Source organism: Triturus cristatus, chromosome 12 (genome assembly GCF_964204655.1).
Source record: "Triturus cristatus chromosome 12, aTriCri1.1, whole genome shotgun sequence".
Classification (NCBI taxonomy): Eukaryota; Metazoa; Chordata; class Amphibia; order Caudata; family Salamandridae; genus Triturus; species Triturus cristatus.
In genome coordinates this window covers 724,801,785-724,814,636 of record NC_140595.1, presented here as the reverse complement: position 1 = coordinate 724,814,636, position 12,852 = coordinate 724,801,785, and the positions used below count along the sequence as shown (strand labels likewise).

Sequence of the window (12,852 nt, the reverse complement as noted above, 5' to 3'; positions counted from 1 at the left end):
GTAAAAGGATACGCTTGCATTCAAACTCTCTTGTGGCACTCAAGTTTTTTGGACCCTGTTGCACTCTGTTTTTGCGCTGCTTTTAGTCTACGACCCATATTACAGAAGTCAACCATCTCTGAGTATTTGGGACTCCTTTGTAAGTGCCTTATCTTTAATCCTTGAAAAGCTCTATAATAAAGGGGTCTGTCAAAGATTGCTTGAATGGAAGATAAAAGAAGGCCCACTTGTCTCACCAAATGCAGTAGAGAAACCTGATGTTTTACTCATGTTATCCTTAGTTCAGTTTTTGTTAGACCTGGCATCCTTAAGGTGGCCTACCAGCAACCTTTTTGCTTTTCACCTCACGTTTTGCTGTATCTTTATGTTGGCCTTAGGACTCTAATCACTTTATCACTACTGTGAGAAAGTGGCTCTGTATATACTGTTCCCAAATAGGTACAGTGTGCACAGAGTCCCCAGTCCCCAGAGGTTTGGCAGAGGCTAAAGTTAGATATAACCTTACTCTCTAAAGTGGTAGCTTGCCGAGCAGTAAGGCAGTATCAGAGTACAGTGTAAAACATTTGTTGTACACACTCAGTCAGCAAATGGTCTCACACACTCAAGAACTGAACTCTAGGCCATTGGTTTGCATACAAAAGATATTGTTGTTTTATTTTAGAACCAACAATAGGTATCAAAATATACTTTCTCAGAATGAGATGCTTTAGTTAAATACTTTGCAATAGGCAATTGACTTTTGCAGGTCATAGTTACAGTTTATTGCAATAGGCAACACAATTTGAATCACAATAATACATTGAGCTCAATGGGAATTTTAAGTTATATGCAATTAATTACTTTCAGGATTACTTTTCTAAATCCAGGACTGGATCCTAGATTCAGTCCTGGGACAGTTCTTGGAAACAAGTGAGTAAATTCGTTTTAGTTACTGTTGTGATTTTTAAGCAATATTTTGCTATTTTAAAAGTTGACACTTAGAAACTTTTGCTGATCAAATTACCAATGTTATCCTATGGAAGGAAATTCACTTAGCAGGTAAGTGGGGTTATGGTTACTTTTTCTAGGTCAGTGTTGGATCCTAGATCCAGCACTACTGTACCACCTGTAAGCAGTTGAGAAACTGCGTTTAAGTTATACAGGCGATTTTTAAGGAATATTTACATGTGTTCAAAATCGACACTTAGAAGAAATTTCACAGAAAAACAGTCAATTGTTTCCTATGGAAGAAAATTCAAGTTACGGGTAAAGTACGTTCTCGTTACTTTTGTAATCCAGTGCTGGGCTCCTAGGCTCAGTACTGGGACATCTATCTAAAACAGGTAAACAATTACGTTTTCACAGTTGGTACGATTTTTAAAGAATATTTGTAAGTTTCAAAAATCGACACTTAGAAAATTTTCAGCAAAAAGCAGGCAATGATATCCCATGGAAGGAAATTCGAGTTACTGGTAAGTACAGTTAAAATTACTTTTCAGGGTCAGTACTGAGCTCCAAGATGCAGCACTGAGGTCTCTCCTGATAACAGGTGAGTAAATCACAATTCGTTGTTCGGCTGATTTTAGATGAATATTTTAAAGTTCCAAAACTCCACACCACTTAGAAGAATTTCCAAGTGAAACCACTCAATGTTAGCCTATGGAAGAAAAGTGAGTTATCGGCTTTTAGGTAAGTACTCGACTGGCAGAGTTGTGGTTCTGGGCATAGACTCAGGGGTCTCCCAGGGGAGTCCCAGCCTACTTGCCAAGCCTTAAACTCCCCTTTTATTACATATAATTTACACCTAAGGTAGGCCCTAGGTAGTCCTAGGTGCATGATGCTATGTAAGTAAAAAATAAGATATGTACTTTGGTGGTTCGCGTGTCCTGTGAGTACCAAACAGTCTATTTCATTTTTCACTACTGTGAGGTCTACCCCTCTCATAGGTTAGCTCTGTGTATTCCCCTATACTTTTTATTTGGTAATTCCATATCGGAGAGGAGTAGCTTTATTTATTTATTGAAAATCCTACTTACTGGTGAGGTTGGATTTAACTTTACTATTTTAGAAATGCCACTTTTAGAGAGTGAACATATCTCTGCACTTACTGCTCTATTTGCCTGAAACCTGGCCCCAATACACGTCTGGATTGGGCTGGGTGACAGCAAAATTTGTGCCTTCCCTCTACAGAGCCACAACACAGGTCACTCAACTGCACCTGGGGGTGAGCTCCGCTCCCCCTCCACCCCCACCCCCAATAGGTTCAAGAACGATAATTTATGTAAGTAAATACATTATAGCTACAGCTTATAATCATGCAAGTTTAAATCATTTGTTGTTAGATGGTTTAAATATTTGAAAGGATCTGTTTTTAATAGACATTTTACAAAAACCACTGGTACATTTGCTAATTCTGTAAAATTAACACCCAACTGCCGTGACATTGCCAACCACAATGCCGTGACTCGGATTCGAACCGAGGTTGCTGCGGCCACAACGCAGAGTACTAACCACTATACGATCACGGCGAGCTACTTGGGCTCAACGACATACAATGACATGGAGAATTTATAATTCGGAACACTCAGGGCTGTTCCTGTGATAGGCTGGATGTATTCATTGCTTCCTCATTCCTCATTCAGAGGCTGCGTCTCCTCAGTGGTTGATAGGCTGAAACCGTTTCCTGGCCGCCTGCTTGTGAAATGCCAGGAGTCAAAGATCACACATTACACTTGCGGACCTGTGATGGGACACCAATGCAGAGAAACCCACCTGGCACAGGCCTTCTATTCTGTCTATTAGACCTGCATCTTCCCTGCACCTTTCAAGCCATTTGTATGTGAAGCAAGAAAGAGTTAGAGAGTGATCCATCTACACTTTTATAGGGAGGATGTCGCCGTGAGCTCCTCCCAGCTAATCACACGAACAGCAGAAAAGCAAGATAAATACACAGTTGAGGGGTGGGCTGCATGGTTATGTTTTTGAGTAAATATTGAAACTGACCTCAGTGGCTCATTAGCAGAGCTGCGGCTAATGACTGGTGCCAAATCATGATGAAGCAAGCACCATGGCTCGTAGGGGACCCACAACACGCTTTTCTTAGCTCACTGAATTAAAGTATAAACTTCCGCCGTGTGTGAGTGGTAAAGGCTTGTTAATATGGTTCCTTTTCCAATTCAAGTCTGACAACAAGAGGCAGGAACCACGTGGCTTCGGAAGCTCAGGAAAGTAGCCACCAACCACAGAGAAAGAGAGAACTGGCAGTATGAGAGGTGGAGAAAACAGAAGCGGGAGCAAGGAGCTCAAATGAGATTGATGGCGTTTAAATAGAGCGCGTAAAGGAACAGTTACACAGCTAAGAAATGGGAAAGACAGACTAGGGAAAAAAACACAGAAAGAGCCTGTAGATGAAATTCTCTTCCTGGGACAGCAGGTTAAGAGAAATTACACATGGGGAGGTTAAGCATGTAACACGGGGGAGAATAAAAAAGAAAATGCAGTTTTATGAAGTGTGTTTGCCAATCCAGCCAGCACTTTTGTTCTATTTCTCTCTTTGCGTCTTTTATTGGTAAAGTAACTTTCAAGTGCATGCGCAGGTATGAATGAGAGAGCAACCGTATAATAATTTGAAGCGTTTACACCAGTGCTAAAGTAGGAATGAGGTGTAGCAAAGACATGAAAGAGGTAGCGATAACAAATATGTGGAGAGGCAATAGTGACACAAAAATAAGCCACCTATTTAAAAACTGAAATGGAAGAAATACTAAAGGTTAACTTCTGAAATTGTAGCCGATAATAAAAAGATTCTCGTTGTTGGCAGGATTTGAACCTGCGCGGGGATACCCCAATGGATTTCTAGTCCATCGCCTTAACCACTCGGCCACAACAACTTGCTGTAAGCGGCCTACAAATATTTTGTTTGAAAGTTTTGAAGTGTTCCCACATCAAAGTACTGATATTCTGCAATGCGCTTTTTAAAAACAATGTTTTTTTTCATCATGCACGTTCTGTCCTAAAAACAAAAATTGCATGAGTATATCTCTGGATCTGTAAAAGGATACGCTTGCATTCAAACTCTCTTGTGGCACTCAAGTTTTTTAGACCCTGTTGCACTCTGTTTTTGCGCTGCTTTTAGTCTACGACCCATATTACAGAAGTCAACCATCTCTGAGTATTTGGGACTCCTTTGTAAGTGCCTTATCTTTAATCCTTGAAAAGCTCTATAATAAAGGGGTCTGTCAAAGATTGCTTGAATGGAAGATAAAAGAAGGCCCACTTGTCTCACCAAATGCAGTAGAAAAACCTGATGTTTTACTCATGTTATCCTTAGTTCAGTTTTTGTTAGACCTGGCATCCTTAAGGTGGCCTACCAGCAACCTTTTTGCTTTTCACCTCACGTTTTGCTGTATCTTTATGTTGGCCTTAGGACTCTAATCACTTTATCACTACTGTGAGAAAGTGGCTCTGTATATACTGTTCCCAAATAGGTACAGTGTGCACAGAGTCCCCAGTCCCCAGAGGTTTGGCAGAGGCTAAAGTTAGATATAACCTTACTCTCTAAAGTGGTAGCTTGCCGAGCAGTAAGGCAGTATCAGAGTACAGTGTAAAACATTTGTTGTACACACTCAGTCAGCAAATGGTCTCACACACTCAAGAACTGAACTCTAGGCCATTGGTTTGCATACAAAAGATATTGTTGTTTTATTTTAGAACCAACAATAGGTATCAAAATATACTTTCTCAGAATGAGATGCTTTAGTTAAATACTTTGCAATAGGCAATTGACTTTTGCAGGTAATAGTTACAGTTTATTGCAATAGGCAACACAATTTGAATCACAATAATACATTGAGCTCAATGGGAATTTTAAGTTATATGCAATTAATTACTTTCAGGATTACTTTTCTAAATCCAGGACTGGATCCTAGATTCAGTCCTGGGACAGTTCTTGGAAACAAGTGAGTAAATTCGTTTTAGATACTGTTGTGATTTTTAAGCAATATTTTGCTATTTTAAAAGTTGACACTTAGAAACTTTTGCTGATCAAATTACCAATGTTATCCTATGGAAGGAAATTCACTTAGCAGGTAAGTGGGGTTATGGTTACTTTTTCTAGGTCAGTGTTGGATCCTAGATCCAGCACTACTGTACCACCTGTAAGCAGTTGAGAAACTGCGTTTAAGTTATACAGGCGATTTTTAAGGAATATTTACATGTTTGCAAAATCGACACTTAGAAGAAATTTCACAGAAAAACAGTCAATGGTTTCCTATGGAAGAAAATTCAAGTTACGGGTAAAGTACGTTCTCGTTACTTTTGTAATCCAGTGCTGGGCTCCTAGGCTCAGTACTGGGACATCTATCTAAAACAGGTAAACAATTACGTTTTCACAGTTGGTACGATTTTTAAAGAATATTTGTAAGTTTCAAAAATCGACACTTAGAAAATTTTCAGCAAAAAGCAGGCAATGATATCCCATGGAAGGAAATTCGAGTTACTGGTAAGTACGGTTAAAATTACTTTTCAGGGTCAGTACCGAGCTCCAAGATGCAGCACTGAGGTCTCTCCTGATAACAGGTGAGTAAATCAGAATTCGTTGTTCGGCTGATTTTAGATGAATATTTTAAAGTTCCAAAACTCCACACCACTTAGAAGAATTTCCAAGTGAAACCACTCAATGTTAGCCTATGGAAGAAAAGTGAGTTATCGGCTTTTAGGTAAGTACTCGACTGGCAGAGTTATGGTTCTGGGCATAGACTCAGGGGTCTCCCAGGGGAGTCCCAGCCTACTTGCCAAGCCTTAAACTCCCCTTTTATTACATATAATTTACACCTAAGGTAGGCCCTAGGTAGTCCTAGGTGCATGATGCTATGTAAGTAAAAAATAAGATATGTACTTTGGTGGTTCGCGTGTCCTGTAAGTACCAAACAGTCTATTTCATTTTTCACTACTGTGAGGTCTACCCCTCTCATAGGTTAGATCTGGGTATTCCCCTATACTTTTAATTTGGTAATTCCATATCGGAGAGGAGTAGCTTTATTTATTTATTGAAAATCCTACTTACTGGTGAGGTTGGATTTAACTTTACTATTTTAGAAATGCCACTTTTAGAGAGTGAACATTTCTCTGCACTTACTGCTCTATTTGCCTGAAACCTGGCCCCAATACACGTCTGGATTGGGCTGGGTGACAGCAAAATTTGTGCCTTCCCTCTGGAGAGCCACAACACAGGTCACTCAACTGCACCTGGGGGGTGAGCTCCGCTCCCCCTCCACCCCCAATAGGTTCAAGAACGATAATTTATGTAAGTAAATACATTATAGCTACAGCTTATAATCATGCGAGTTTAAATCATTTGTTGTTAGATGGTTTAAATATTTGAAAGGATCTGTTTTTAATAGACATTTTACAAAAACCACTGGTACATTTGCTAATTCTGTAAAATTAACACCCAACTGCCGTGACATTGCCAACCACAATACCGTGACTCGGATTCGAACCGAGGTTGCTGCGGCCACAACCCAGAGTACTGACCACTATACGATCACGGCGAGCTACTTGGGCTCAACGACATACAGTGACATGGAGAATTTATAATTCGGAACACTCAGGGCTGTTCCTGTGATAGGCTGGATGTATTCATTGCTTCCTCATTCCTCATTCAGAGGCTGCGTCTCCTCAGTGGTTGATAGGCTGAAACCGTTTCCTGGCCGCCTGTTTGTGAAATGCCAGGAGTCAAAGATCACACATTACACTTGCGGACCTGTGATGGGACACCAATGCAGAGAAACCCACCTGGCACAGACCTTCTATTCTGTCTATTAGACCTGCATCTTCCCTGCACCTTTCAAGCCATTTGTATATGAAGCAAGAAAGAGTTAGAGAGTGATCCATCTACACTTTTATAGGGAGGATGTCGCCGTGAGCTCCTCCCAGCTAATCACACGAACAGCAGAAAAGCAAGATAAATACACAGTTGAGGGGTGGGCTGCATGGTTATGTTTTTGAGTAAATATTGAAACTGACCTCAGTGGCTCATTAGCAGAGCTGCGGCTAATGACTGGTGCCAAATCATGATGAAGCAAGCACCATGGCTCGTAGGGGACCCACAACACGCTTTTCTTAGCTCACTGAATTAAAGTATAAACTTCCGCCGTGTGTGAGTGGTAAAGGCTTGTTAATATGGTTCCTTTTCCAATTCAAGTCTGACAACAAGAGGCAGGAACCACGTGGCTTCGGAAGCTCAGGAAAGTAGCCACCAACCACAGAGAAAGAGAGAACTGGCAGTATGAGAGGTGGAGAAAACAGAAGCGGGAGCAAGGAGCTCAAATGAGATTGATGGCGTTTAAATAGAGCGCGTAAAGGAACAGTTACACAGCTAAGAAATGGGAAAGACAGACTAGGGAAAAAAACACAGAAAGAGCCTGTAGATGAAATTCTCTTCCTGGGACAGCAGGTTAAGAGAAATTACACATGGGGAGGTTAAGCATGTAACACAGGGGAGAATAAAAAAGAAAATGCAGTTTTATGAAGTGTGTTTGCCAATCCAGCCAGCACTTTTGTTCTATTTCTCTCTTTGCGTCTTTTATTGGTAAAGTAACTTTCAAGTGCATGCGCAGGTATGAATGAGAGAGCAACCGTATAATAATTTGAAGCGTTTACACCAGTGCTAAAGTAGGAATGAGGTGTAGCAAAGACATGAAAGAGGTAGCGATAACAAATATGTGGAGAGGCAATAGTGACACAAAAATAAGCCACCTATTTATAAAACTGAAATGGAAGAAATACTAAAGGTTAACTTCTGAAATTGTAGCCGATAATAAAAAGATTCTCGTTGTTGGCAGGATTCGAACCTGCGCGGGGATACCCCAATGGATTTCTAGTCCATCGCCTTAACCACTCGGCCACAACAACTTGCTGTAGGCTGCCTACAAATATTTTGTTTGAAAGTTTTGAAGTTTTCCCACATCAAAGTACTGATATTCTGCAATGCGCTTTTTAAAAACAATGTTTTTTTCATCATGCACGTTCTGTCCTAAAAACAAAAATTGCATGAGTATATCTCTGGATCTGTAAAAGGATACGCTTGCATTCAAACTCTCTTGTGGCACTCAAGTTTTTTGGACCCTGTTGCACTCTGTTTTTGCGCTGCTTTTAGTCTACGACCCATATTACAGAAGTCAACCATCTCTGAGTATTTGGGACTCCTTTGTAAGTGCCTTATCTTTAATCCTTGAAAAGCTCTATAATAAAGGGGTCTGTCAAAGATTGCTTGAATGGAAGATAAAAGAAGGCCCACTTGTCTCACCAAATGCAGTAGAGAAACCTGATGTTTTACTCATGTTATCCTTAGTTCAGTTTTTGTTAGACCTGGCATCCTTAAGGTGGCCTACCAGCAACCTTTTTGCTTTTCACCTCACGTTTTGCTGTATCTTTATGTTGGCCTTAGGACTCTAATCACTTTATCACTACTGTGAGAAAGTGGCTCTGTATATACTGTTCCCAAATAGGTACAGTGTGCACAGAGTCCCCAGTCCCCAGAGGTTTGGCAGAGGCTAAAGTTAGATATAACCTTACTCTCTAAAGTGGTAGCTTGCCGAGCAGTAAGGCAGTATCAGAGTACAGTGTAAAACATTTGTTGTACACACTCAGTCAGCAAATGGTCTCACACACTCAAGAACTGAACTCTAGGCCATTGGTTTGCATACAAAAGATATTGTTGTTTTATTTTAGAACCAACAATAGGTATCAAAATATACTTTCTCAGAATGAGATGCTTTAGTTAAATACTTTGCAATAGGCAATTGACTTTTGCAGGTCATAGTTACAGTTTATTGCAATAGGCAACACAATTTGAATCACAATAATACATTGAGCTCAATGGGAATTTTAAGTTATATGCAATTAATTACTTTCAGGATTACTTTTCTAAATCCAGGACTGGATCCTAGATTCAGTCCTGGGACAGTTCTTGGAAACAAGTGAGTAAATTCGTTTTAGTTACTGTTGTGATTTTTAAGCAATATTTTGCTATTTTAAAAGTTGACACTTAGAAACTTTTGCTGATCAAATTACCAATGTTATCCTATGGAAGGAAATTCACTTAGCAGGTAAGTGGGGTTATGGTTACTTTTTCTAGGTCAGTGTTGGATCCTAGATCCAGCACTACTGTACCACCTGTAAGCAGTTGAGAAACTGCGTTTAAGTTATACAGGCGATTTTTAAGGAATATTTACATGTGTTCAAAATCGACACTTAGAAGAAATTTCACAGAAAAACAGTCAATTGTTTCCTATGGAAGAAAATTCAAGTTACGGGTAAAGTACGTTCTCGTTACTTTTGTAATCCAGTGCTGGGCTCCTAGGCTCAGTACTGGGACATCTATCTAAAACAGGTAAACAATTACGTTTTCACAGTTGGTACGATTTTTAAAGAATATTTGTAAGTTTCAAAAATCGACACTTAGAAAATTTTCAGCAAAAAGCAGGCAATGATATCCCATGGAAGGAAATTCGAGTTACTGGTAAGTACAGTTAAAATTACTTTTCAGGGTCAGTACTGAGCTCCAAGATGCAGCACTGAGGTCTCTCCTGATAACAGGTGAGTAAATCACAATTCGTTGTTCGGCTGATTTTAGATGAATATTTTAAAGTTCCAAAACTCCACACCACTTAGAAGAATTTCCAAGTGAAACCACTCAATGTTAGCCTATGGAAGAAAAGTGAGTTATCGGCTTTTAGGTAAGTACTCGACTGGCAGAGTTGTGGTTCTGGGCATAGACTCAGGGGTCTCCCAGGGGAGTCCCAGCCTACTTGCCAAGCCTTAAACTCCCCTTTTATTACATATAATTTACACCTAAGGTAGGCCCTAGGTAGTCCTAGGTGCATGATGCTATGTAAGTAAAAAATAAGATATGTACTTTGGTGGTTCGCGTGTCCTGTGAGTACCAAACAGTCTATTTCATTTTTCACTACTGTGAGGTCTACCCCTCTCATAGGTTAGCTCTGTGTATTCCCCTATACTTTTTATTTGGTAATTCCATATCGGAGAGGAGTAGCTTTATTTATTTATTGAAAATCCTACTTACTGGTGAGGTTGGATTTAACTTTACTATTTTAGAAATGCCACTTTTAGAGAGTGAACATATCTCTGCACTTACTGCTCTATTTGCCTGAAACCTGGCCCCAATACACGTCTGGATTGGGCTGGGTGACAGCAAAATTTGTGCCTTCCCTCTACAGAGCCACAACACAGGTCACTCAACTGCACCTGGGGGTGAGCTCCGCTCCCCCTCCACCCCCACCCCCAATAGGTTCAAGAACGATAATTTATGTAAGTAAATACATTATAGCTACAGCTTATAATCATGCAAGTTTAAATCATTTGTTGTTAGATGGTTTAAATATTTGAAAGGATCTGTTTTTAATAGACATTTTACAAAAACCACTGGTACATTTGCTAATTCTGTAAAATTAACACCCAACTGCCGTGACATTGCCAACCACAATGCCGTGACTCGGATTCGAACCGAGGTTGCTGCGGCCACAACGCAGAGTACTAACCACTATACGATCACGGCGAGCTACTTGGGCTCAACGACATACAATGACATGGAGAATTTATAATTCGGAACACTCAGGGCTGTTCCTGTGATAGGCTGGATGTATTCATTGCTTCCTCATTCCTCATTCAGAGGCTGCGTCTCCTCAGTGGTTGATAGGCTGAAACCGTTTCCTGGCCGCCTGCTTGTGAAATGCCAGGAGTCAAAGATCACACATTACACTTGCGGACCTGTGATGGGACACCAATGCAGAGAAACCCACCTGGCACAGGCCTTCTATTCTGTCTATTAGACCTGCATCTTCCCTGCACCTTTCAAGCCATTTGTATGTGAAGCAAGAAAGAGTTAGAGAGTGATCCATCTACACTTTTATAGGGAGGATGTCGCCGTGAGCTCCTCCCAGCTAATCACACGAACAGCAGAAAAGCAAGATAAATACACAGTTGAGGGGTGGGCTGCATGGTTATGTTTTTGAGTAAATATTGAAACTGACCTCAGTGGCTCATTAGCAGAGCTGCGGCTAATGACTGGTGCCAAATCATGATGAAGCAAGCACCATGGCTCGTAGGGGACCCACAACACGCTTTTCTTAGCTCACTGAATTAAAGTATAAACTTCCGCCGTGTGTGAGTGGTAAAGGCTTGTTAATATGGTTCCTTTTCCAATTCAAGTCTGACAACAAGAGGCAGGAACCACGTGGCTTCGGAAGCTCAGGAAAGTAGCCACCAACCACAGAGAAAGAGAGAACTGGCAGTATGAGAGGTGGAGAAAACAGAAGCGGGAGCAAGGAGCTCAAATGAGATTGATGGCGTTTAAATAGAGCGCGTAAAGGAACAGTTACACAGCTAAGAAATGGGAAAGACAGACTAGGGAAAAAAACACAGAAAGAGCCTGTAGATGAAATTCTCTTCCTGGGACAGCAGGTTAAGAGAAATTACACATGGGGAGGTTAAGCATGTAACACGGGGGAGAATAAAAAAGAAAATGCAGTTTTATGAAGTGTGTTTGCCAATCCAGCCAGCACTTTTGTTCTATTTCTCTCTTTGCGTCTTTTATTGGTAAAGTAACTTTCAAGTGCATGCGCAGGTATGAATGAGAGAGCAACGGTATAATAATTTGAAGCGTTTACACCAGTGCTAAAGTAGGAATGAGGTGTAGCAAAGACATGAAAGAGGTAGCGATAACAAATATGTGGAGAGGCAATAGTGACACAAAAATAAGCCACCTATTTAAAAACTGAAATGGAAGAAATACTAAAGGTTAACTTCTGAAATTGTAGCCGATAATAAAAAGATTCTCGTTGTTGGCAGGATTTGAACCTGCGCGGGGATACCCCAATGGATTTCTAGTCCATCGCCTTAACCACTCGGCCACAACAACTTGCTGTAAGCGGCCTACAAATATTTTGTTTGAAAGTTTTGAAGTGTTCCCACATCAAAGTACTGATATTCTGCAATGCGCTTTTTAAAAACAATGTTTTTTTTCATCATGCACGTTCTGTCCTAAAAACAAAAATTGCATGAGTATATCTCTGGATCTGTAAAAGGATACGCTTGCATTCAAACTCTCTTGTGGCACTCAAGTTTTTTAGACCCTGTTGCACTCTGTTTTTGCGCTGCTTTTAGTCTACGACCCATATTACAGAAGTCAACCATCTCTGAGTATTTGGGACTCCTTTGTAAGTGCCTTATCTTTAATCCTTGAAAAGCTCTATAATAAAGGGGTCTGTCAAAGATTGCTTGAATGGAAGATAAAAGAAGGCCCACTTGTCTCACCAAATGCAGTAGAAAAACCTGATGTTTTACTCATGTTATCCTTAGTTCAGTTTTTGTTAGACCTGGCATCCTTAAGGTGGCCTACCAGCAACCTTTTCGCTTTTCACCTCACGTTTTGCTGTATCTTTATGTTGGCCTTAGGACTCTAATCACTTTATCACTACTGTGAGAAAGTGGCTCTGTATATACTGTTCCCAAATAGGTACAGTGTGCACAGAGTCCCCAGTCCCCAGAGGTTTGGCAGAGGCTAAAGTTAGATATAACCTTACTCTCTAAAGTGGTAGCTTGCCGAGCAGTAAGGCAGTATCAGAGTACAGTGTAAAACATTTGTTGTACACACTCAGTCAGCAAATGGTCTCACACACTCAAGAACTGAACTCTAGGCCATTGGTTTGCATACAAAAGATATTGTTGTTTTATTTTAGAACCAACAATAGGTATCAAAATATACTTTCTCAGAATGAGATGCTTTAGTTAAATACTTTGCAATAGGCAATTGACTTTTGCAGGTCATAGTTACAGTTTATTGCAATAGGC

At 40.5% G+C, this 12,852-nt stretch overlaps 5 non-coding genes across 5 annotated transcripts; all 5 read right to left on the bottom strand.

Annotated features, from left to right (window-relative positions):
- Window positions 1-2,435: 2,435 nt before the first annotated feature.
- Window positions 2,436-2,507, bottom strand: TRNAH-GUG (transfer RNA histidin (anticodon GUG)). The gene has a single exon. It is a non-coding gene; the product is annotated as a tRNA-His (tRNA).
- A 1,280-nt stretch (window positions 2,508-3,787) lies between these two features.
- Window positions 3,788-3,869, bottom strand: TRNAS-AGA (transfer RNA serine (anticodon AGA)). Its single transcript has one exon. It is a non-coding gene; the product is annotated as a tRNA-Ser (tRNA).
- A 3,942-nt stretch (window positions 3,870-7,811) lies between these two features.
- On the bottom strand, window positions 7,812-7,893 carry TRNAS-AGA (transfer RNA serine (anticodon AGA)). The gene has a single exon. It is a non-coding gene; the product is annotated as a tRNA-Ser (tRNA).
- A 2,593-nt stretch (window positions 7,894-10,486) lies between these two features.
- TRNAH-GUG (transfer RNA histidin (anticodon GUG)) lies at window positions 10,487-10,558 on the bottom strand. The gene has a single exon. It is a non-coding gene; the product is annotated as a tRNA-His (tRNA).
- A 1,280-nt stretch (window positions 10,559-11,838) lies between these two features.
- Window positions 11,839-11,920, bottom strand: TRNAS-AGA (transfer RNA serine (anticodon AGA)). The gene has a single exon. It is a non-coding gene; the product is annotated as a tRNA-Ser (tRNA).
- Window positions 11,921-12,852: the final 932 nt, after the last annotated feature.